Source organism: Bufo gargarizans, chromosome 8 (assembly GCF_014858855.1).
Source record: "Bufo gargarizans isolate SCDJY-AF-19 chromosome 8, ASM1485885v1, whole genome shotgun sequence".
Lineage (NCBI taxonomy): Eukaryota > Metazoa > Chordata > Amphibia > Anura > Bufonidae > Bufo > Bufo gargarizans.
Window position 1 is genome coordinate 23,396,029 of NC_058087.1, and position 25,094 is coordinate 23,421,122.

Here is a 25,094-nt window from a genome sequence, read left to right on the forward strand (position 1 = left end):
GAAATAAAGGATTAATTTTATTTAACCATAATGCCTTCGCATTTAATCGCAAGTGGTACCGCCGAGTATCAGGAACTGCGATGGGGACACCTGTGTCGTGCACTTTTGCTAATTTATTTTTAGCTGCCCTTGAGGAAAAATTTGTGTATAGAGTCGATAATCTGTGTGTCCAATATATTAGGGTATTTTTTAGATAAATCGATGATATATTCATAATATGGACAGGGACTCAGGTGCAGTTTCATGAATTAATTGGAATTCTTGAATACCACCAATGATATGAATTTAGTCAGATTCACTGCAGTGAGTTAGATTATTTGGATCAAAATTACTGTTAAAAATGGAGATATCTGTAGTAGTGTTTTTAGAAAATTTACCTCCGCTAACGCTTTATTGCGTTATGACAGCTTTCATCCTCCATATGTCAAAAAGGCAGTTCCTTATGGGCAATTCTTTCGATTGAGGAGGATTGTGTCAAATGACGATGATTTAAAAAAAAACTGTGTATAGACCTTAAGTCCCACTTTTTACATACCCTGATCATGCCATTGCGTCAGCTCATCAGAGAGTAATTGGTTTAAAACAATAGGACTGCATTAGGAAAAAGAAAAAGAGAATGAATTTATGTCATCAGCAAGAAAATACTAGGGCCATATTCACATTTGACTATACGCCCATGGCTCCCCTCATCAGAAAATAAATCCTAAATAATTGACACATGCTGGTGCAAGATGAATCCCTTAAGGATAAAACTATGATGAATCCCATCATTAGCTTTAGGAGAAGTGGTATCATAGGTAATGCTATAGTGAGGAGTAATTTACAGACAGATGATACTAACTGGTTGGGAAAATGTACCCCTAAAGTTAATTTTGCATGTGGCAGGTGCTCCATGTGTAGATGTATGCATAAGTCCAAATTCCTCACAATAGGAAGGGTGCAGCATTTTGTAAAAAGCTTTAGAACATGCAAAACGCAATATGTGGTTTATGTGATCTTTTGCCCGTGCAGTAAATTTTACATTGGAAACATTTTTAGACCCCTATATGTCAGGAAAATCTATAGACACTGGAATATGAGCCACACGATTGATTAACCACATACAAGAACAACATGAAGGTAACAAAAATGTACGAAAATGTGCAGGATTGGAGGTGGTTTATATGCCAGTTAGAGGGATGGGAGATAGGAAGCGTCTCCTCCTCCAGAGAGAAGCAGACTGGATTATTCAAACTAATGCTATGAGCCCGCTTGGACTTAATGACAAGAACAATCTTGCTGTCTTTATTTAATAGGTTTTTATGTGGGTGGGTATCATTTGAAGTATGTATTTGCACTATTATGTGGTGTTGCTATTTTTAATTGGTATATTTATTATTCACTTGTGTATGGTCGAGAGAAGTATTTATCTCAACCTATACCAGTTCACATTAGGCTTGACAAAGAGCAAGGTGTGCGAAACGGCTGTTCACAGATTTTTTTGTGCAGTGCCTGTGTCCGATCCTTTTTACTTCCAATAAAGCTGCAAAGTGAACATTATGTTGAGTGCCGCTACTTGCGTTTTTTACTACTTAGTATTTATATGAATCTTTTGAGCAGAGCACCACCAAATATCGCTTTTGATCTAGTGCTGATAAGGGTCTATTCAGATTGATCACACATCGGGTAGTGCCGGCTGTGGTTTTTCTTGATAGACTTAAATTTAATTTAAATAAATAAATAAATAAATATATATATATATATATATATATATGTAGTAGTAAAGCGCAAGGGGCTGTCATTGACGGAAGATACAGTATGTGTCACCGAGGTTCCTTAAAAGAGTCAGTAATTTTAAGTATCAGCGGCAGCTAGTGCTCACTGACACTAATGTTTTTTTAGTGTGGCTGTAAAGCCGCTCCAGGCCGTCTTTTACTGGGAGCAGGCAAAGAGCAGGGTGGGTGGCTGTTCCCCACTTTCCAGGCCAGGTTTAGGTTAGGGATATAAAACCCAGCCAGCAGGCTAAGCTGGGTGTGGAATATCTTCCATTTCACAGTGGATCTGTGGAGTCTCTGTGGTTTGAGATCTGCATTTTGTGTGCCGTACTAAAGGGCTGAGAGCAGCATTGCTGGGAAGCAGGCCCTAAAGCCTGTTGGGGACTGCTACTGCCAAAACGTCTGACAAGGTGAATGCTTTTTGTTCTGTGGACTTGCCATAGTGTGAATGAACACCAAGACGAAAAATTGTCATTTTTGTTTATGTGTGAATAAACACTGCACTGTTTAAGTCAAATACTTTGTTTTTGCCTCTGTACTGCGTCCGCTAATCTGCCTACCAGAGCGAATCCCCACGATATATATGTATATGTTTTTAGCCATAATATATTTACATATATTATTATATATTTAGAATATATAATATATTATAATATATGTAAATATATTATGGCTAAAAACATCAATAGTAGTTTCCCACATATTATGCGTATATATAAGAAATATGATTTTATATATATATATATATATATATATATATATATATATTTATATATATATTTATTTATTTTATTTTAAAAAATTATTGTAATTGCATTTTCATACATTTTTTACAATTACCAGAAAAATATTAAATATATAAATTTAATCTCTATTTCTGAAACATTCAGCCGGGATTTAACTTCACAACCTTCTACATTAGAGCCAAGAACTTTAACCCCTACGCTATACAGCTACATGTTAACCTGTGCTGAAATATGAAATGATACTTCTGCTGTATAGGAATACTTACTACATGACAAACTATTATGAGGTTTTTCTGACATAGTTTATTATTCATAGCTGCGTGGTTAAAGTCCTTGCCGCTAATGTAGAAGGTTGTGAGTTGAAATCCTGGCAGAAACTTTTCAGAAAAAGAGGCTAAATTAGATTTAAATACACTTGGTGTCTCCAAGCACTGACTCCATATATGGACATAGCTGGACTAGCAGGGACAGAGCAGGGACTAGCATATGGACAGAGCAGGGACTCCTAAGCCGCAGACTCATACTGGGGTATTCCCTCACTGTACAGTGATCTTCTGCATAGACCTCAGTGGGACCCGGCACCCTCCCCTCTTCAGCGCAGGGCGTGCCTGGTTTAATGCTTGGTTTCTCCCATTGACTTTCATTGTGCTTGGGTGTTCTGTAGAGCACCCGAGCATCGCAAAGTGTTCTACCCAAGCACTTTGGTGCTCGATTAACACTACAAATAGCCTTTCACATTATAAAGTTCTAGAGTCTGTAAAGCATTCCGTTTTAGTAGAATTAAAGGCATAATTAGACGGCAACAATACTGAATTTAAAGGAACGAGGGTTGAGAAGAACATTCCCCTTATTGGACACCATTGGTGCGTAGCCAGCCTCTGGAAGTGCCAATCATTTTGAACGGTATGTTTCAAAACCTATAAGCACTCTCTTGTTGGAAAGATACCTGTGTATAATAAGACGTATCTTTTCTGTTTTGGGGAACCATTTATCCATTACAAATTATCAATTGTAATGGTTTTGCCTATTTTCTCAAGTAGTGCCAAGGTGACAATTTTTATATAAGAGCTATTACTCTTATATACTTTTTGTGGATCCAGTGGATGCTGGATGTTAGAACAAAGGCTCCCAAGGAACTGCCAGGATTTGGCAGGGACAAAAAAAGACAGTTACAAAAGACTCCACCGCTACTAATTAGCAGCACTGAACTGTGGGTATGGCAGTATATTTTAATGTGAGAAGGATTTCTGCAGTAACCATGGTACAAAAACTGCTCCATCGCTGACCCTGGTGGCACCATAAGCTGCATATTGCAATAATTCTGTAAATTACCGGCCTTTCTTATACAGTAACTTTGAGTTAATTAGTAATTTAACATTCTGCTGCGCTATTAAATGTCTTCTTTGCATTATATTATGTTGTTTCATGGGCTTACCTTAACACTAATAGGGTTTTGCTATATTTTCTCAAAACAGTAACAGTAAAATAAAAATGAGCTGGAAAAATTAATTAGTTATCTCTTACCTTTGATTTGCCTGTTATTAACAATTAAGCCATGATCTACAGTTTCAAAGGAGTGTCTGAGGTTATGCACGGATGAAGTCTGTACTTTGTGCGCCGCAGTTCAGGGGAAAAGGTAAATGGAGTGGTTCAGTATTAAAGCTACAAACACTTTTAAGGTTCTGGAAGACAGTTCGAAATTCAGAATAAAAAAAATCCTTTGTCAAACTGCTGTTTTTCTATGTATCTTTCTTTCTTTCTTTTGTGCTATTTATTTCATATTCAGGTATTTTATAAACATATTTTCTCCAGGTTATCTTATTACAACTCATATACAATTGTGCTCTGCTCTTTTTGTGTGAGTCTTTGAGATTTCAAAATCCAAAAATATCTATGGTCTATGGTGCCATTGTTGCTGTCAAAAATATTGGAAAACCAAAAGGAACCTGGCAAACAGAGCCTTAAGTTGTGTTTTACATAATTTTATGTGTTTCTGAATCTAAATGTTCAACCCTACACCTGCTCTGTCCTCCCAAAAAAGTATATTTTGTTAGATGGATCCCCTCAACTTTATCATGGATGGGAGAACCTGACAGCATGTGTTCCATTTCATGAAGTAATAAGAAAGAGAAGAATATCCAGCTCTCTCCGGTGAAAAAATGCAAAACTTTATTCCAGCGAGTTAAAATCCATACAGGTGTACAAACACAGTCAACATGTTTCAGACCTCAAAGGAATATGGGTCCTTCCTCATGACAAACGTGTTAATGAAATGGGAGCTCTCCCTTAAGTAGCCCAAACTAACCCCAGGCTGATAGATATCACCTGGGAGGTGGAGACCCAAGGGGGCGTTCCCATGCACATGACAAAATAGAAACCCTATTAAACAATGGCAGACACCAGCAAAAGGAAAACACTTACATATAGATAAATTAAGTCACTAAAAACAGTGATCATTGTACTAAGTAAAAATACAAGTACAAACAGAGCAAAAGTACTAATAGCAAAACATATGTGTGGTAGAAAAGACGAAACGGTCCCAAATCAATACTGTAAAATGAGATCATGACGTCTATTTAAACCACAGGGCTGGCGAGATTCTAACTGGAAGATCCAGAAAGCCTCCCTATTGAGGAGTTTCCTCCTGTGATCTCCCCCCCTAGGCGGCAAAAAAACTCTTTCTATACCCTTTACTAGTAGGTGGGATACATCACCAGCATGTACCACTGCAAAATGCAGGCTGACTGCAGAGACATTCCGGTCCTTATAATGAGGCACATCGGAAATGTGTCTGCGAATCCGATTTTTTAAGGGGGTAGTGGTGCAGCCCACATACAACAAAGAACAAGCCGTACATGTAACAAGATACACCACGTATTTGGTGTTACAATTGATGTAGGATTGAATATTGTATACCCTCTCGTTATTCGTGGACTTGAACGTTTTTTCAGTAGTCATATGTTGGCAACAAATGCATTTTTTATGACCACACTTAAAGTTACCTTTATGCTGTAACCAGGTGGCTTGTGGTTTTTTAGACACTGAAAAAAAGCTAGGGCTAATAATATTGCCTAGGGTGGGTGCTTTCTTAGCTACACACTTTATTCCGTTAGACACAATATCAGACCACTCGCCATCAAAATTGAGTACATTAAAATATTTCTTCATAATTTTACATATGGCAGAAAACTCTTGGCTGTATTGTGTAACGAAATAAGTTGCTTGCTGGCAATGATTAGAATCCGCTGGTGACCTGCGTGCCTGAGATTGTTCCGGAAAAATCAACGACTGTCTATTAATTTGTGAAACCATTTTTTTAGCATGTTGTATATCTTGCTGTGAATAGTCCCTACGTAAAAGTCTATTAGTGATGTTAGAGGCTTCTGTCTCAAAAGCTCTCTGATCGGAACAATTGCGACGGGCACGTATAAGTTCACCCCTAGGGATGCTATGGATAGTATGGGAAGGATGGCATGACTGGGCCAGAAGTATGGTATTACCTGCTAATTGTTTGCGATAAGTCAATGTGTTGACTGCACTAGTGGAGGGATCCCCCCTCAGGCACAGATCCAAAAATTGAATCTCAGTTTGGTGAGTATGAAACACAAATTGTATATCATCCACCTTGGAATTAAAATATTCCATTAACTCCGGTATGGACGTCACATCACCAGACCACACCATCAGCAGGTCATCGATGTAACGTCCATACCAGAGCAGGTGGTCCAGGAGTGGGAGGGTGTCGATGAGGAGAAAGCATCCCTCCCACCATGCCATAAATATATTAGCTATGGAGGGAGAGAACTTGGCCCCCATCGACACCCCCGACACCTGTAAATAAAAATTCTCACCAAACAAAAAATAATTGTGCCTGAGGAGGAAATCCACCACGTGGACAACATATTCCCTCAGTGTCTGGGTGTAATCACTATAATGTTCAAAAAACCACCTCAGCGCAATGATGGCCAAATTGTGGGGAATATTGGTGTATAAGGACGTAATGTCCGCTGTTACCCATGAGTAGTTGTCCCTCCACTTAAAATCAGCAAAAACTTGTAGCACCGCCCTAGTGTCCTTGAGAAACCCTGGAATGAGTGGTATCAGGGGCTGTAACAGGGAGTCCACCCACTCAGAGAATCGCTCAGAGTATGAGCCTATACCAGCCACAATGGGTCTGAGGGGTGGAGGGAATACATCTTTGTGGACTTTGGGTAAAGCATGAAAAATAGGAGCTATAGGGTGTTCCACAAAGATGTACTCCCGCTCCCTAACACTGAGACAGCCACATGATACCCCACAGTCCAGGAGTTTCTTCATTTCTGATTGAAAATTCCTCAGTGGGTCACTGGTCAGGCGGACATAAACATTAGTATCATCCAGCATAGTGGTGACAAGGGATCCATATAGGCCCTTGTCCAATACCACTACTGACCCCCCCTTATCTGCCTCCTTGACAATAATGTCCTCCCTTGCTCCTAAATCTCGCAAGGCAGTTTTTTCCGCTATGGTCATGTTAGAATAGCTCTGTGTCCTAGAAATATCATACAAAAGACATAATTCTTTTTCAACCAATTCTTGGTATTTATCTAAAGCAATTGATCGAGATTGAATAGGGTAAAAATCCCTATTACATGTTTTGAAGGACACAGAGGTATTAATGTGACCTCCCTCATCCCTTATACCAGTTTGAAGGGAGTTACAATGAACAAGTTCAGCAAAGCTCATAATATTGCCATATAATGCTGGCGCAACACTGACACTAACGGACTTACTACTGGAAGCATCAGTGCATGTTGTGGAAAAAGTCCTGCTGTTATGTCCATGATTGGTGTCGGAATTCTGTGAAGCTTGCTGCGGACAGAAAGCGTCAGTGCCATATTCAATGAAGTACCACCATTATGGGAAAAGGTAGCGAAACACTGTTGTAATTCAAATAATTTGGTCTAATGAATGTACCTGGTCCTCCGGATGAGGGATGCTCTTTGTAACTGCTGCAATTTAGTTAATAGATGTATGTCTTAAGCGTGAGAGCTTCTCTATTAACTCATAATGTCATAATATCTCTCATTGTTTGGTTGCTTGTCCATTCTGTGACCCACACCCTAAGGCCCTTATGGCTAAGCAGCTCTTCTGCTCTCCATTCAGAGAGTCACTCACTCTTGAAAGGTGACCCATCTCCTCAGCTCCTCACAGGCCTACACCACCCCTTTCAATCTCTTATCACTAGCAATCTAAAACAGCAAGAGGACTGCAAAGGGAGCTGTTATCTGGGCACATAGCTGAGGAGCCTGGGCACTTGCTGTCATAACTCCGCCCTTAGGCACTTGCGACAGCTAATTTACATACCTTTATAGAGTATTTTTTTTTAGGATCTCTACGTGGGACAGACACAAGAGAGGTACTATTTTAATGGGGGGCAAACATTCTATAATGCGATCTGAACGGTTTAAAACAGTCAGAGTAGGGGAGTGAAATTTCTAAAGCAGGCAATGCCTTCCATTTAGAAACTTCTCCTTCATACAGTGCTGACAGTTAATTGACCTGTCATGAGAACTTATTTTTGATGCTGAGAACAGTGAACATGACTAGGCCCTCATAAAGTCTTTAAGCTCCACCCCTTCGACTTTTTGCACTTAAAGGGGTTGTATGTGATAAAAAAAAAGTTTTGTTCAAAATAGATTAGATAAATAGACTGTAGAAAGTCTTAAGATGCACCAGATTTATCACAGTGGCTGATGGTAGATGATAAAAATGTTCCTGAAGTTTTTAACAAAAAATCTTATAATATACAATTTAAAATCTTATTCTAAAACGGATGTTATAACGAAAAGTTATACCATTTCCTGATTTACTTTCTGATTCAAAACCTCAGAAGCTCTCATATCTCCTGCTTGCTTTTCTTGACAATTAATTTCTTGACAAATTGCCATAGAATGACAGCAAACAGAGATCTTGAAAATGATAAATGACTGATACGTAGAGTATATAGCAGGACAGGCTAACTGATTCTCCAAAAAAGAAGCTTTATTTAATGAATCTAGAATATTCCTTTAACCCCTCACCACAAAAGGACATACATGTATGTCATGTGCATAAACGGTGTGCATGGAGCAGGCTCACAAGCTGAGCTCACTGTATATGTGGTGGGTGCCATCTGTATACAGAAGGCACCCAACTGCAATGACCAGGATCAGCAATAACTTGATCCCATTTAACCCCTTAGACACCACAGTCAATAGTGACTACAGCATCTAAGTGGTTAGAAAGAGGAGGGGGCTCCCTTTGGCCTTTGATCAGAGACCACTTGGTATAACAGCCTAGGGCTTTGTGAAGACTCCTTGTACATGCAATCAGAAGATCTCATGTTCAAGTCCTCTGAGGGGGCTTAAAAAATAAGAATCAACATAAAAATATAAAAATTTCAAACACCTCCTCTTTCCCAATTTCTCATATAACAACTAATACACAATAAAAAATAAACATAATTAGTATTGCCACATCTGAGAATGTTTGAACTACCAAAATATCAAATTATAAAATATATATTGTATAATAATTTTCCTGTGTAGTGAATGCCCTAATATAACAAAAATTAAAACATTCTATTTCCCATTTGTCCCTACGAAAAAAATAAAATAAAAAAAGTGATCAAAAACTCCAAAATAGCACTATTAAGAATTATACATCAACCCGCAAAAATCAAGCCCTCAAACATCTCTGTAGATGGAAATATAACAACAGTTATGAATATCAGAATATGAAGGTGCAAAGAAAGTTTATTTTTTAAAGTATTAAAACATGATGAAAACTTTATAAATTTAGTATTGCCGTAATCAAACTGACCCACAGAATGTCACGTTTAGTGCACAGTGAACAAAGTAATAACAAAACCCAAAAGTCCTTAGGCGACTTGTTTATTTCTAATTTCACCCTACAAAGAATTCTTTTCCCTCATTCCAATACAAGATAATGCCACTTGTCCCGCAAAACAAAACCTCATATGGAAATGTGATTAGAAAATTTAAAAAGTTGTGGCTCTTGGAAGACGGGGAGGAAAAAACAAAATCATGAAAATAAATATTACATCAGTCCTTAAGTGGTTATTAATAATAATGCATGAATTTATTAACAACATTTTCAGCTTTTTCAGACTTTTTTGAACTAATTACTCATAAAATAAAAACAAAATGAAACTAAAAATCCCTTGTCACTGAAAAAGCCTCTGGAGAATGCTTCTTAAATAAGCGCTCACTAGCATTATGATCGCACTTCCAACTGAGCATGAACATTCCATAAAAAATTCATTCTTACTTTAAGAGATTTGAGCTTTTTTCCCTGTCCTCTCTATTGTTAGACAAATTGAAGTAGGCACTGTCAAGGACTACGGCGGTGAACTGAGAATTTATTTACTCATTCGATTCCAATATTGAGAGAATCTAGTCTCTCTGTTCAAAGGGTAGAACAACAATGCGCGTGACATCAGGTCAGCCGGCACTTCACAGCTACCTGTGAGATAGAATTGTTCTCCTAGAGATAGGAAGTGACTGAAACCCCTTTTTTTGTCATCAATGTCTATTATGATTGATGGCTGTATGGTCACATTGAATATGCCCTTTTTAAATAATTCACAATGTCATCACCATAGTCCCATTTTATAACTAGCCCTTATTTTTTACCTTTGTTCATTTGCTATTCGAAGGTTATATAAATTAGCTTCTTCGTGGATTTTCTTTTTAGAAAATGTTGAAAGTTCTTTTTAATATAGAAAATGAAAAAATAAAGAAATTGAATTAGAAATGACAGAGTAACATGACAACTTGGTGCATGCTATGAAAACAACACTAAATGAAAATTAAGTCAAAATTACAGGGTAACCTGAGAGCATGGTTCAGGCTACGAAAATAAAATAAAAAAGAATTAGGAATATTAGAGAATCTATACTTCACTTAGATAACCCAATATTTCCATAAGCTCATGTGTATTCTCTAATAACATATGGTGACATGCGGTTATAATAACTTGTAAACTTTTTCATATCTTCTTTTTTGAACTGTTATTTAATTGTAAAATTGCAAATCAGCAAGAAAAACTAAGGCAAAAATGATTATTATTTGTCTTAAATTCCAGTAGCAGAAACATTTTGATAATTCAACAGCCTTTTAAATTTGTCAAAAGTCCAAAGTTTCAAAAATGTGTAGACTAGGAAGGATGTTATTGATATATGAAGATTCAACTTCAAATACTGTGGTATTGACTGCTTCAGATTTGTTTTTTATAAGCCAAATCATGGTCAAAAACAAGAACCATCGTGAATAGGAAGACTGCAAAAAAGAATTGTTAAAGGGGTTATCCCATGACTAATGTGAAAAATTAAAATCAGACATCATATGGTAAATGACATCCTCTTTCTAACTAAGCTAGAACCAGCCCAGTACCACACATGGATCCAGAGATCTCCCCATTCATTGCTCTGCTAGATTTATATCAAGCTGAAAGCTCAAGGGGAGTGTCTTTTCTACTGAAGCTCAGGGGGCGTGTCCATGCTCTACCTATCACAACTCAGGAGGCGTGTCTTTTCTGATGCAGCTAAGGGGGCGTGCCTCTGCTCTCCATATCACAGCTCAGGAGCTCAACATGTGCGGCCATCTCAGTGAGCAGGAAAAAAGAAATAAGAAAAAAAAAACTGCAGGTGGCGCTCAGTACACTCAGTGACTATGCTAAATTTTTTAATTACATACAATTGCAAAAGTATTCAGATCCAGGTGCTGGTTTGAAAACTGTAGAATATTTTTCGTGAGACAACCCCTTTAATCACAAAAGTTCAGCAAAATGATGAAAATGATAACGGACTGCTACATTTGTATTTGTATGTTTGTATGTTTCAATTGTCCATACAGTTAAAGTAAGTGCTACAAAATGTTTAAAAAGCTTTATATGATAGATGCTATCGCTTCACTTTAAAAACCTACGTAAAAAATACAAACTGTTTCAAATGCTTTTTTTCAAGTTCATTCTGAATTATTCCTTATTGTTTTATTGGTTGCCCTTGAAAAATTTTGACACGTGCACTAACAACTTATGGCCCCTTTATACAGGCAGATTATTGGGCCGATTATCAGAAAGAATGTTTGCATGAAAGTTTGTTTCCTATAATTGTCCTGTGTGAAGGTGACTGACAGCTATCAATACGATCAATCACTGATTAGATGGCCCTGTGTACAACTGAGCTCAGAAAGAGCGGATATTTAAATGTTTTCCCACAAAACTATATATCATTCTGCTCAGCATCTCTTATTCTAAAATCTGCTGCCTGCAGATTGTACGGTATTTCATAGTGATGGGTTAATAGTGGCGTCCGCCATTTGGAACCTTCATCAACTCTAGTCAGAACTGTAGGTGTTTGATAGAACTGGCATATCCATGGATTGCATGGAAATAAACTCCATGTAATACCTTATTTCTCCTGTGGAGGTGCTGCAGGTGAATTGAACACTTAGCTCCTCCATTACAGTTCATCATAATAATGAGACACTCTGTAATCAACCTAAATTAAAGGAATTATTCAAATAAATAAAAAAACTTTTTCATATAGAGCAACACCTTAAAGTCAAGACAGGGACAGAATGTGTAGCGCACAATCACACGGAGACTCTTTTAGCAAAACTAGGGATTGTAAAAAGCAGACAAATCCCCTTAACATCAAAACCATTTGCAAAAAACATTGCACAATTGGGATTTAGTGCACCAAACTGCTCGGAGCCAGGACCACAAGTGACAGGCTCACATGCACTGGCTCAGCAAAGTGTCCCTGCAAATTATTATAAGAGGTTGGCAACTGCGCGCAACGCACTCCTGGGCTTTTGAGGTCAGGATACCAAGCAATCCCTGCCTACAAATAAAAGGCTCTGGAATAATATAGGCCTGTGCTGAGTTGCACTAAATTTGTCCCTTCGTTTGCATTGTAAATCAGCAAATAAGTTGTATGAGATCTCATTTACATGAAATTACTAGATTAATCGAATGGATATCTCAGATTCTGGAACTTGATGTCTTCATAAATTTCAGCGCAGAAAAATATATCTAAGAACTGAAAAGGGCAGACTTTTATCAGCACTACTGAGATCCAGCAATAGTGCACGCTGACATCGTACTACATCAGCTCGCTCACCTAAAAATAATTGCGCCATATGGTTTCCGCTTTGCTAATAGATCACATCTCATTACAAGAGCCGCAGTCCCAATCTCTACACATTTATGCACAATAAACTACTGTGCAGCCTATTATTACCTAGGAGCAAAAACATCACATATTTATGAAGCATTTGATATCCTTACAAATTTTTGCTCAGCTTAATTACATAACCCAATATTACACATTCAAGCCTCCCGTTTCCATTACAAGGTGTCCATAAATCCTTAGGTTAATATAATCAGCCCAAAGTCCCATTACATTGTAACCGGCCATAAATGCTCCTTCAAGGACAACGTACTGTTACTCATTGAATCATACCTTAATAGCAATGCATGAAAGGAACGCTCTTTACAAAATGGATGCACTGTGTTGTGCCTTGTGTAAGGTTGAAGAGGGTGGGGTATGACATGGGTATTGTTTTTGTTGTTGTTTAAATCCCTGAGTCATGTACCACCAGGTATGGACTTGCATACTACCAGCAGCCCAGGCTTACAGCAGCCAATGACAGCTCAGCTTGCATTTCTTAAAGTGCCCTGGAAATATGAAAGCTGCTCTGTGAATGGCTGCTACTAGTGTTAAGTGAATTGAAGTGGACTTAGATACAAATTACAGGATAAATTTGATTTGCCACAAAGCCGAATTTCCTTGTGCTTTGTGGTAGCAAATTGATTTTACCTGAAATAGTGTAAAAAAACAAAAATAATCAGACTTGTCTTATCCATTGGCTCTCGACGGGCTTGAAGATCTTGCACAAAAATCCAGTGCACTGTGACGTATGATATCACCACTCCTTCAGGAGGCCCGTTGCGAGCAAATAGATGAGATAAGAGTGATTTTTTATTTATTTTTTATCTTACACTATTATTTATATCAGATGATGTATGAACACAGCATCTGAGGGGTACAATGAAGGGGAGCGGCACAAACGCCGCTCCCTGTCATTGCATCCACTACTTACAAAGAAATGCACTTTGTAGAAAAGTAATTCATCACAAAGCAAATTTTTTGTAAACAAAATCTAATTTTTGAATAATTTGATCATCTCTAGTTGCTAGCAAGGTTTTAACAGTAATGATTAATTTCCAAAGTTAATACACGAAGTCTCGCGTGACTTCGCGAAGTAATAACTTCAGTTAATCGGAGCCAATACATTCTAATAATGTACGGATCGGGAACTCCGTACAGTATTACAACAAAGTTTTTAGTACCATCCAAAGTCGATTTACTCATCCCTAATGAAAATGTTATGGATGACCCTCAGTTACTGCATCATGATGTACAGTACAGACCAAAAGTTTGGACACACCTTCTCATTCAAAGAGTTTTCTTTAGTTTCATGACTATGAAAATTGTAGATTCACACTGAAGGCATCAAACCTATGAATTAACACATGTGGAATTATATACATAACAAAAAAGTGTGAAACAACTGAAAATATGTCATATTCTAGGTTCTTCAAAGTAGCCACCTTTTGCTTTGATTACTGCTTTGCACACTCTTGGCATTCTCTTGATGAGCTTCAAGAGGTAGTCGCCTGAAATGGTTTTCACTTCACAGGTGCGCCCTGTCAGTTTTAATAAGTGGGATTTCTTGCCTTATAAATGGGGTTGGGACCTTCAGTTGCGTTGTGGAGAAGTCAGGTGGATACACAGCTGATAGTCCTACTGAATAGACTTAGCATTTGTATTTATGGCAAGAAAAAAGCAGCTAAGTAAAGAAAAACGAGTGGCCATCATTACTTTAAGAAATAAAGGTCAGTCAGTCCGAAAAATTGGGAAAACTTTGAAAGTGTCCCCAAGTGCAGTCACAAAAACCATCAAGCGCTACAAAGAAACTGGCTCACATGCGGACCGCCCCAGGAAAGGAAGACCAAGAGTCACCTCTGCTGCGGAGGATAAGTTCATCCGAGTCACCAGCCTCAGAAATTGCAGGTTAACAGCAGCTCAGATTAGAGACCAGGTCAATGCCACACAGAGTTCTAGCAGCAGACACATCTCTAGAACAACTGTTAAGAGGAGACTTTGTGAATCAGGCCTTCATGGTAGAATATTTGCTAGGAAACCACTGCTAAGGACAGGCAACAAGCAGAAGAGACTTGTTTGAGTTAAGGAACACAAGGAATGGACATTAGACCAGTGGAAATCTGTGCTTTGGTCTGATGAGTCCAAATTTGATATCTTTGGTTCCAACCACCGTGTCTTTGTGCGACGCAGAAAAGGTGAACGGATGGACTCTACATGCCTGGTTCCCACCGTGAAGCATGGAGGAGGAGGTGTGATGGTGTGGAGGTGCTTTGCTGGTGACACTGTTGGGGATTTATTCAAAATTGAAGGCATACTGAACCAGCATGTCTACCACAGCATCTTGCAGCGGCATGCTATTCCATCTGGTTTGCATTTAGTTGGACCATCATTTATTTTTCAACAGGACAATGACCCCAAACACACCTCCAGGCTGTGTAAGAGCTATTTGACCATGAAGGAGAGTGATGGGGTGCTGCGCCAGATGACCTGGCCTCCACAGTCACCGGACCTGAACCCAATCGAGATGATTTGGGGTGAGCTGGACCACAGAGTGAAGGCAAAAGGGCCAACAAGTGCTAAGCATCTCTGGGAACTCCTTCAAGACTGTTGGAAGATCATTTCAGGTGACTACCTCTTGAAGCTCATCAAGAGAATGCCAAGAGTGTGCAAAGCAGTAATCAAAGCAAAAGGTGGCTACTTTGAAGAACCTAGAATATGACATATTTTCAGTTGTTTCACACTTTTTGTTATGTATATAATTCCACATGTGTTAATTCATAGGTTTGATGCCTTCAGTGTGAAACTACAATTTTCATAGTCATGAAAATAAAGAAAACTCTTTGAATGAGAAGGTGTGTCCAAACTTTTGGTCTGTACTGTATATTTTTACCAAAATGATCTCTTGGGTGCGATCACTATGGCAATGACAAGAGCAGTAACACAGTCCTGCTCCAGTCCTAACTGTTCGGATAGGAAAAAATTCCACTCCAGGAAGTAACCCTTTCAATGATGCAAACATTTTTGCGGTACTGTATAAGGGAGGGTGCAGTATTTGCCGATACTGGTGGCAAAATCACTAGGGCTGGCATCACAGTGGAGGCAGTTCAAGACCTGACAAAGATTTTTTTTTCCTCAAAATGTAGCATTCTCTGGGTAGGGCATTTTTTCTGACATTTTCCAAATGACTTCTCTATAGGACTTGAAAATAACCAGAAAAATGCATATACAAAATAAAATAAAAAATTGGCAAGCTGTTCGCAAACATGCTATTTTGCAGGGAGAGCTTTAGTTTTTATGTTCGATGCAATGTTTAGATCACTTTTTATTCAGCATTTTTTGGAGGGGAGCAAAGTGACAAAAAAATTGTCCATTTAGATTTCGTACTGCGTTTTTGCGTTACTGTGTTCACTGTGCACAATCAATATTTTTATATTTTAAAAGTTAGAACACTTTCGGGCTCTGTATTACCTATTATATTTTTTTTATTTTTTATTTTAATATGTCGAATTTTTATGATATTTGTGTTTTATTTATATTTTTTAAACTTATTTTTACTGTAATTTTTAGTCACCTTAGTGGACTTTTTTGATGGCTTATTCAATAGTATGCTAATGCAGGGGCTGTAACTGCCTACCTATTAAGCCATGCTTCATGCGCAGCTTAACAGATACCTTACTATGACAGGCCTTGTGAGTAGTGTTGAGCAAACTTGAGATTTGCAAGTTCGGCGTTCGGGCTAAGAATTCCATAATAGATTCCGTTACCATGGACCATAGCAGAATTCCATGACGGCATGCACAATGGAAGCCTATAAGTGGCATTCCGTATTACATTCCGTCATAATAGAAGTCTATAGATAACCCAAACCCGAACACCAAACTTGCAAATCTCAAGTTCGCTCAACACTACTTGTGAGCCTTTAGAAGGCACCGGGCTGTCATAGCACTGAATCTGAGCCATTTTATTTCGTCATGGGAGCTCCTTCCCTTTGTCATTAGAGGGGTGAAATGACCGAGATCAGAGTTATCGCCAATCGCGGTCATTGCGCCAGGATGTCAGCTGGCACTCGTCGATTATGGAGCAGGTTCAGTGTGTAATCCTGCTCCATACACCGTGCATCCTTGACAGATATATCCATTATGGTTCACTAAGAGGTTATAATGCCCCATTCATTGCATAGTAATGAAAGAGAGATAAGCGGTGCTAAAGCATTGCCACTTGTCTCTAGTAAAATTTTCAGCTAATTGTAGCTTTACCTTTAAAAAAAATCCAAGAATCTGTTTTCTGCATGCAGATATAATTAACTGTTTAATTATACATTTCACCAACATTTTTTTTTCGTTGTGCCCGATTCTCCGCTTTACCTAAATGACAAACCGAGAAGACGTCCCGTACAGACGCAGCAGAAATTAGGTTTGTATTTGATGAATGAGAATCATTTAGTCGCATGTTGAATATTCTTCTTTTTTCTCAGTTTTTGTCCATTTTGCTGCAAGATCCTATTCTCATATATTGTGCATATGAAACGTTCTGCACGGAGACAGGGAGAACCATTTTTTCTGATTTCCAGGAGAATCATATGTCATGCCTGGTAGCGGAGCGAGGAGACTTCTTATAGTCTGAAATGTACAAGTATATTTTTCTTGACACAATGACAAAGACATGTTTCATAGCACATTAGCACATGCAACAACACTGGGCTGGCACTACATCTTCTTGTCAGCGCTGGGTGACATGCTTTGTTGTGTTGTACCTCAATTGTCTTGTAAGTATACAATGGCGTGGTCACTACAGGTGTCAGTGTGACAGCTAAATCGTCACTTTGCAGCCCTGACGTCTTCAGGGCGACGTACTTGAAGGGAACATTTAATTATAAGAATATAAAACATGAGCCTCCCGCAGGATGAGCTTTCTTGTGAGTTTATCCTGCACAATGTGACCACAGTTATCAGGTTATTGCCTCATGTGGGTTAAAAATGGTAGATTGGATTTTTTTTTCCAGATATATCTCTATAATCTAATTAAGAGTTCTAATAAAGCATATTTTTTTTATTTTATCTGCTCTATACATACTGTCTAGTTTTGGGGTTTAAAAAAAGAGCCGATCTATTAAAGTACCCCTGACATGAGACACTTAAAGACCCTTATTGCCTGGTGGGCCCACCCTTCTTCTATAAAGAACTTGTACATGTCTACTTTTCATCCATAGACTTTGTTGATATGATTGCACACAGGACATATCATCTATATGATCAAATAAGTTACCCCATAAGAAATAGAAGGCTCTAAAGTCTTCTGCTGTATGTTTTGAGGCAAAGTATCATGTTATTTTCTGGGCTAGGGTTGGACATGCCCACTAAAATACAAAATCATCCTTTGGTGGGACACTGATAAGTAGGTAGATAGATTGATAGATAATTAGATTGAAGGACAGAAAGAAAGAGCGATAAAGGAAATTAAGAAAGAAATGAAGAATGAAAAGGTAAAGATAAAGGATAAAGAGATAGATGAATAAACAATAGAGAGATAGATAAAGGATACATAGATAGATAGTAAATAGATAATATATAGATAAATAAATATGAGATAGATGACAAAAGCTAAGAAATAGATCGATATGAGATAGATAGATAGATAGATAGATAGATAGATGATAGATAGAGATAGATGGATAGATAGATTATATTTTAATGAATAAAATTTGCCATTGCATCTAAACGTAGATATTGACCATTTTAGGTCATAGGCCAGAAATACAAGCATTGATTTTAGTATGGGCAAATGACAAGCTATATTCATTGGCACTTGGACAAAATATCAATATTCCCCTCCAGCTATTATTTGGAAAGCAATCTGTTTTAGTAGCTTTCCTCCCTATTCACTTACCAACCGGCCAAGTGCCCAGGTGCTGCTCTTACCCTTTTTTATTCTCATTTGACTGTAAAGCAATGATTTTGTTTTCCATCTGGAATGCCAGTCAAAAACGCCTATAAAAAATGGTTATGTCAGATTGTTTTCTTTTAATGCCATTGTAAGATTTTTTCTGGCTCTACTTTTAGGACTTTTACACCCTAGGTCCTGCAGCCTAAGACTGCTCGGAGTCCTCTCTGCCACATTAGAAGACTCCAGTCTTATAAACGGTCTGTGGTAGGTGGGGGCCTTTTTACACATTTTGGACTGGGGCCCGGGAGCTTTCACAGTTATACTTCTGAGTGGTAAGAAATGAACACAGTATCTACAATCAAGTAAGAAAAGCAAAAAAGCAAATTGCTCAGTAAGGTAAAAAAAAAAAAAAAAACTTACTCAAAGCTCAGGAGACCAATGCACATTTGTTAGCCTGGGAGGATATCATTGTGTACAGCGCGGAGTGGAGACACCATGCAATTTTGCTCTTGAAATTGGTTTATATAGATGACTGGTTGCTGTGAAGTGTATGTCAGGGTTCCATGCCGCTGTTATGAAGTACTACAATTGTCATTGCCTCTTACATGGCTGTCGAGAAGAAGTGTCTGGTGCCCGGCTCACTCAGCTGTTGAATAGATATCCCAACACTGTTAACATGGCATACATTGTAAAGAATTACATGCCTGAGCTTCTGGCCCTTTGGTCTAGATAATAACCTCCGTGAGCATACCATATGTAGTGGAGGTGTGTGTTCACTCGCATATAACGAATGAAACATGGGAGAAAAATGTCAGTTGACTACAAGAAAAATGTTTCTGTAGCTTTGTTTAAGATTCGAAGAAAAAAAAATTGGATTTAAAAATAAATAAATAAATAAACATGTTTAGCTTTTTTCCCTTTTTTCTATCTACATTTAACCCTACTAAATTTTCCCAAAGGCTTTCCTGTCATATCCAATGCATATCTATCCATAATCCTCTGGGTCTCATTGAGCACCGGATAGTTTCTTCTTCTTCTGTCCCCCCCATCACTCTGAAGCAGGCAGGATCCTTCCATCAGTTTAGATTTGCAAAGCGCGCACGCAGAGGTGCTAAAAAGGGTAAGCACTTGTGACTTTTTAACTGCTCTGGCATATTTCATTTTACGCCATGGCTGTTAACTAATGTAATTAGGAGGGGACTTGGGAAAAATAGGGATAGTTTTAATAACAGATGACAGCATTGCAGCAAAAAATTTTTAAAGTTTTTCATTGGGATACAAATAGATTTTCTGTGTGAGGACCGTACAGCAATATTCTGGTTTATTATAGCTTTAAAGGGCATAACCTATTGTAAAATCAAAAAAGAATCAAAAAAGTCATTGGGGGGAATTTATCATAGGCTAGTTTATGGTATAGACTGCCAGTCTATGATATTCCCTGTGTTTGTGGAGGATGCATGCCTTGTCTTAAAGGGATTATCCCACGATCAATGTATAAAAAGAAAATCAGACATTAGTACATGTTAGTCTCTTTCTAACAAAGCTAGAACCAGCCCTGTACCTCACATGGATCCAGAGATCTCCCCATTCATATATCTGCTAGATTTATATCAAGCTGACAGCTCAAGGGGAGTGTCTTTCCTGCTTTAGCTAAGGGGGCGTGTCCACGCTCTCCCTATCACAGCTCAGTAAGCAGTTGAAGGATGAAACTGAGCATGTGCGGCCTTCTCAGTGAGCAGGACAAAGAAAAAGAACAAAGAGCAGGTAGCACTATGCAGATACATTTTATTGAATAACTAAACTCAAATTTTTAATTACATGCTATTACAATAGTATTCAGATCCAGGTGCTGGTTTGAAAACTGTAGACATTTTTTCGTGGAACAACCCCTTTAAATTAGGCGCGTCTTCTAACAGCTCCTAGATTTATGCATCATTTCTGCAGGGTAACTTGGCAGCAAGTGTTCAATTTCCCTGCAGTGCTACCACAGGAGAAATAAGGAATTGCATGGTGCTAACTGAATTTAAGTTTCTCATATAATGTATGGGCGTATTGGAACCTCCAGAGAAATGTTTTTGGGTTGAACCTGTCTCACTAATTAGGGGGTTCCCAAATAAAGGACATGTGTGTTCAATCAGAAAACCCATTTAAGAATGCTGTCCTAGTTTTTTAAGCACTTTTTTTTTTTATAACTTGGAGACCATCACTTATTTTGACTAGTAGTTTTGATCAGTAGAGGAGTCTGCTACACAGTGTCACAATTTTTTTTAACTAGATTTTGGACTGACAAAAATCCTCAAAAAGACAACAGTTTACACTGTGACCCTCCAGGCTCCCATAACCAAATCTCAATTCTCCTCAGTATATAGTGTGAGAATTTCCTGATGAGCCTCTTTTTCTCACCAGGAGCTTAGTTATCTGCACATTATAATCAGCCCACTGTTGCTATAAATAGAGTAAATGTTCCAAGCACTGACTTCTTGGTGAACATGTAATAGGTTTATGTTTATACACAGCAACTAGTGATGTATTTGAAAATTAGATTTGGCTGCTTCACCGAATTTTACAAAAAAATTAGCTTTGTGACTAATTACTTTGTCATTACTTAGCTTTTCTTTGTAAGTAGTGGGTGTAATGACAGGGAACGGTGATTGTGCCGCTCCCCATCATTGTACCCCTCAGGTGCAAGGCGCATAGCTGATCGTGGCATCTGACAATAATAACAGTGTAAAATTTAAACAAATAATAATGAAATCATACTTACTTCCTCCATTTTATCGCAACGAGCCGGCCGCCACCATCTTAAAGGGAACCTGTCACCTGGATTTTGTGTATAGAGCTAAGGACATGGGTTCCTAGATGTCCGCTAGCACATCCGCAATACCCAGTCTCCATAGCTCTGTGTGCTTTTATTGTGTAAAAAAAACGATACAAATTTGATACATATGCAAATTAACCTGAGATGAGTCCTGTCCCTGATTCCTCTCACGTACAGGACTCATCTCAGGTTAATTTGCATATGTAACAAATCGTTTTTTTTACACAATAAAAGCACACAGAGCTATGGGGACTGGGTATTGCGGATGTGCTAGCGGTCATCTAGCAACCCATGTCCTCAGCTCTATACACAAAATCCCAGTGACAGGTTCCCTTTAATTGAAGATCTAGCGTGAAATCTCGCATGGACTATGATGACGTCATCGCATTGGCAGGCGTGGTGACATCGTACGTCACCGAGCACGGGATTTCATGCAAGACCTTTAATCAAGATGGTGGCAGCCGGCTCGTCGCGATCAAATGGAGGAGGTAAGTATGGGTTTCTTAAAAAATTTTTACCGCTATTCAGGGAATGTGGACTTCGATACGCTCTAACCAATCAGAGTCAGATCTGCACAGGAAGGGAGAGAGTAGTAGCCTGAACCAATGATGAGACAGGAAGTGTTTATCAGACTACCACGGACGGCCTGTAGACACTGTTGCAAAGCAGTAGTGATAGATCACTATTCTATCCTATGGTTACAGGATCCCATGCAGTATACTGGAAATATTGTGCTCCTGACTGGACAGTCACTTTAAGGTAATAAAGTTGGTTTACCTGGAATATAAAAGCACAGGTAGCCCATAGTTATATTACAGTATTCTGTGCCAAGTGATATCATCAAATGCTGCTAGTCAGGAACTGAGATCTTCATGGACGTCCATCTCTAAATGATATGAAATGACAAAATTAACCTTGCTACATCTGTAAAACACAGCTTTGTTGCATTCCTAGAAGACTTGGTACGTTTTCAAAGGTATATTATTCAGAGAGATGGTGACTTAAGGGAGCAATAGTAAAACTATAATAATAGTATTAATGCAATCATCCTAGTAATTATGCAATAAAAATGCTGCACTTGTCATTACCTAGTAAGGTCTCATTGTTTAGCAGCAAGGTTGTGACATTGTATCTTAGATATGGAGAACTCATTGGAAAACCGGGAATTGAATAAGTATCCTGCTGGACTGACTTCCAGAACATGCAGCAGGACATTGGCTAAGACAGGTTGGAAGCAGCTGAAAACTACAAGCACATGGGATGTCAGCACAAGACTGTGAAGGCTTGATTGACAGGAAGTCCATCTGGTGCAATGTAAAGCCTGACAGCAGGCCACCTACACACAAGAGACCATACAGAAGAGGAGCACAAAAGCCAACCAGTAGTTCCATCAAGAGGGAAAACCTAACCATCGATGATAAATAACATAATATATTAAGAAGAAAGTAAGTACAAAAATATATCCAATTATGCTAGGAGATTACATATTACAAATTATATACACATAGGTTTAATCAATGGATTTCACTAAAATAGCAGAAAATATAGTTTACTTGAAAAATTATCAGTCAAATAAAATAGTATTTTTTTTTTGTAACTGGCTCCTCAGTCCAGCATCCAACGTTCATGCATCTTGTTAATTCGCTCATTGTTTCTGGCACAAAATCTATTTAATAAACTGGGATCAGACAAGAAGATTGAGAAAATTTGCCAGTTACAATAATTTGCTATTCTAATGCAATAGCTTGAGGGTAAGGGGAGGTTGGGGGACCATGTACTGTAGTTTTAACTGGTCCGGGGGGAAGGGGGGTTGCCAACAAGTCAATCTGCCTTGGCCAAAAGTTTACCTAGTGGTTCCTGGTGCGGAACAGTCATGGTCTTCTATTAGCAACATTGCTCTGGTGGCATGTAGTCTAGGCAGATAGGCTGAAGTCACGTTCATGCTTTTACATTGCTAGGAATAATTAAAGGGTTTTTAAAAGCTCCAGATAATGATGACCTATCCTCAGGAGAGTTGGTTAATATTCAATAATATCCAAAATTGAGGACCTACACTCTACACCACCACCAATCAACTGTTCTTTGCAGCCTCCAGCACCGGAACTAGCACTTTGAATGGAGCTGCTAGCAAAGCTCCACTCAAAGGAGCCTGTAAAACCCCACTAAAACATTTGTGGGAATGTACATTTAAAGGCAATAGCATGATCATGACCTTAGCTTAGGCTGCATACCACCAGAGCAATAGTGTTAATGGAACACCATGAGTGTTCAGCACCTAGGATCCCTGGCCAAAGAATTAGCCAAGGCAGAATGGCCTGTTGTCATCCCATGGGCTCCTAGAGCCTAGGATACATGGTCCCTTAGGCTACGCTTCCCTGCTTCCCTTCAACCCACGGTACGTCCCTGCATTGGAATAGAACATTATTGCAACTATTTCTAGACAAATCTTTTAACTCCTAGATTTAAGAAATTCTACTGTATATTCAAAGAAAAATTTCCTCATGTATCATTCTGATTAGGTGGAGGTCCAGGTTCTGTGATCCCCAGTATTTCAAGAATGGGGGCATATTGTAACCTGTTCTTTGAGCACAGGAGGTCACACGATCATTGTCTCTCTGAACTGATGTCTCTGGGGATATGAACATTAAGAAGTTGAGTGGCACAAGACTATTTCAGCATCATCTACATAACTTAATGGCGAGTAACTCTACACAACTGGCCACCTCTCCTCCAGGTACATAGGGACATAGCATCCTGGTTATCCTGGATTTCACATGAACAGTTTCTCATGCTCTGCTATAGCCAATGAATGGCCTCAATGGTGAAGTGTCCCCAAGTGCCATATGACTGCTGGGTCACATGCCAATTGGAAACACCTTCATTGCTGAGGACAGTCATTGGCTGCAGTGGTACACATGACCTCATCCATGCAGAAGATGACAGATGAGGACTGGAAGTCCAGTGAAGACAGCCAGAGAGCCAGGGAACTAGAACAAAATTGGTGGGGAACAGGTAAGCATAGATTTTGTCACAGATACTAAGAGGTGGGAAAAAGTATTAAAAAATAATCCTGGGCAAGCCATTTAAAGTTTTTTCCCCATCTTAGACATTTATGGTATATCAATTTATGGTATATCAACAGGATGACCAAGTGTGATCAGATGTTTTGAGGACTCCCACTGAGCTGAACTGAGAGAGCTGAGATATAGGGCCACTCCAACATTTATAGCAGCTGCATCAACAAGAGGGACAGGAGTCATAGAATGCCTAATCTGGAGACAGTGGGGTTCCCTCCACTTTACCAAGGGCCTATATGGGGCTTATGCCCTTGGCTAAGCATGTACCTGTACTTGGTATTGGAACTATATAACTAACTAGCAGAAGGACTCGGCTCTGCACGGGTATATTTCATCTATTTGATTTAAAGGGAACCTGTCATGTGGATATTTGATTATAATCTAACTAATTATATACAATCATTAACTTCTAAAAAGTACCTTAGATGTATTCACCTACTGGTGTGACAGATGGTTACCTCATAATATACACACAAAGCTGCATGCTAATGAGCTGATTTGAGTCCAGCGTGATGTCATTGAGTCCAGCGTATATTTAATTCAGAGCTATAGCCACTCCCCTGCCCACCTGCTTCTGATTCATATGGAAAATAACTGTCA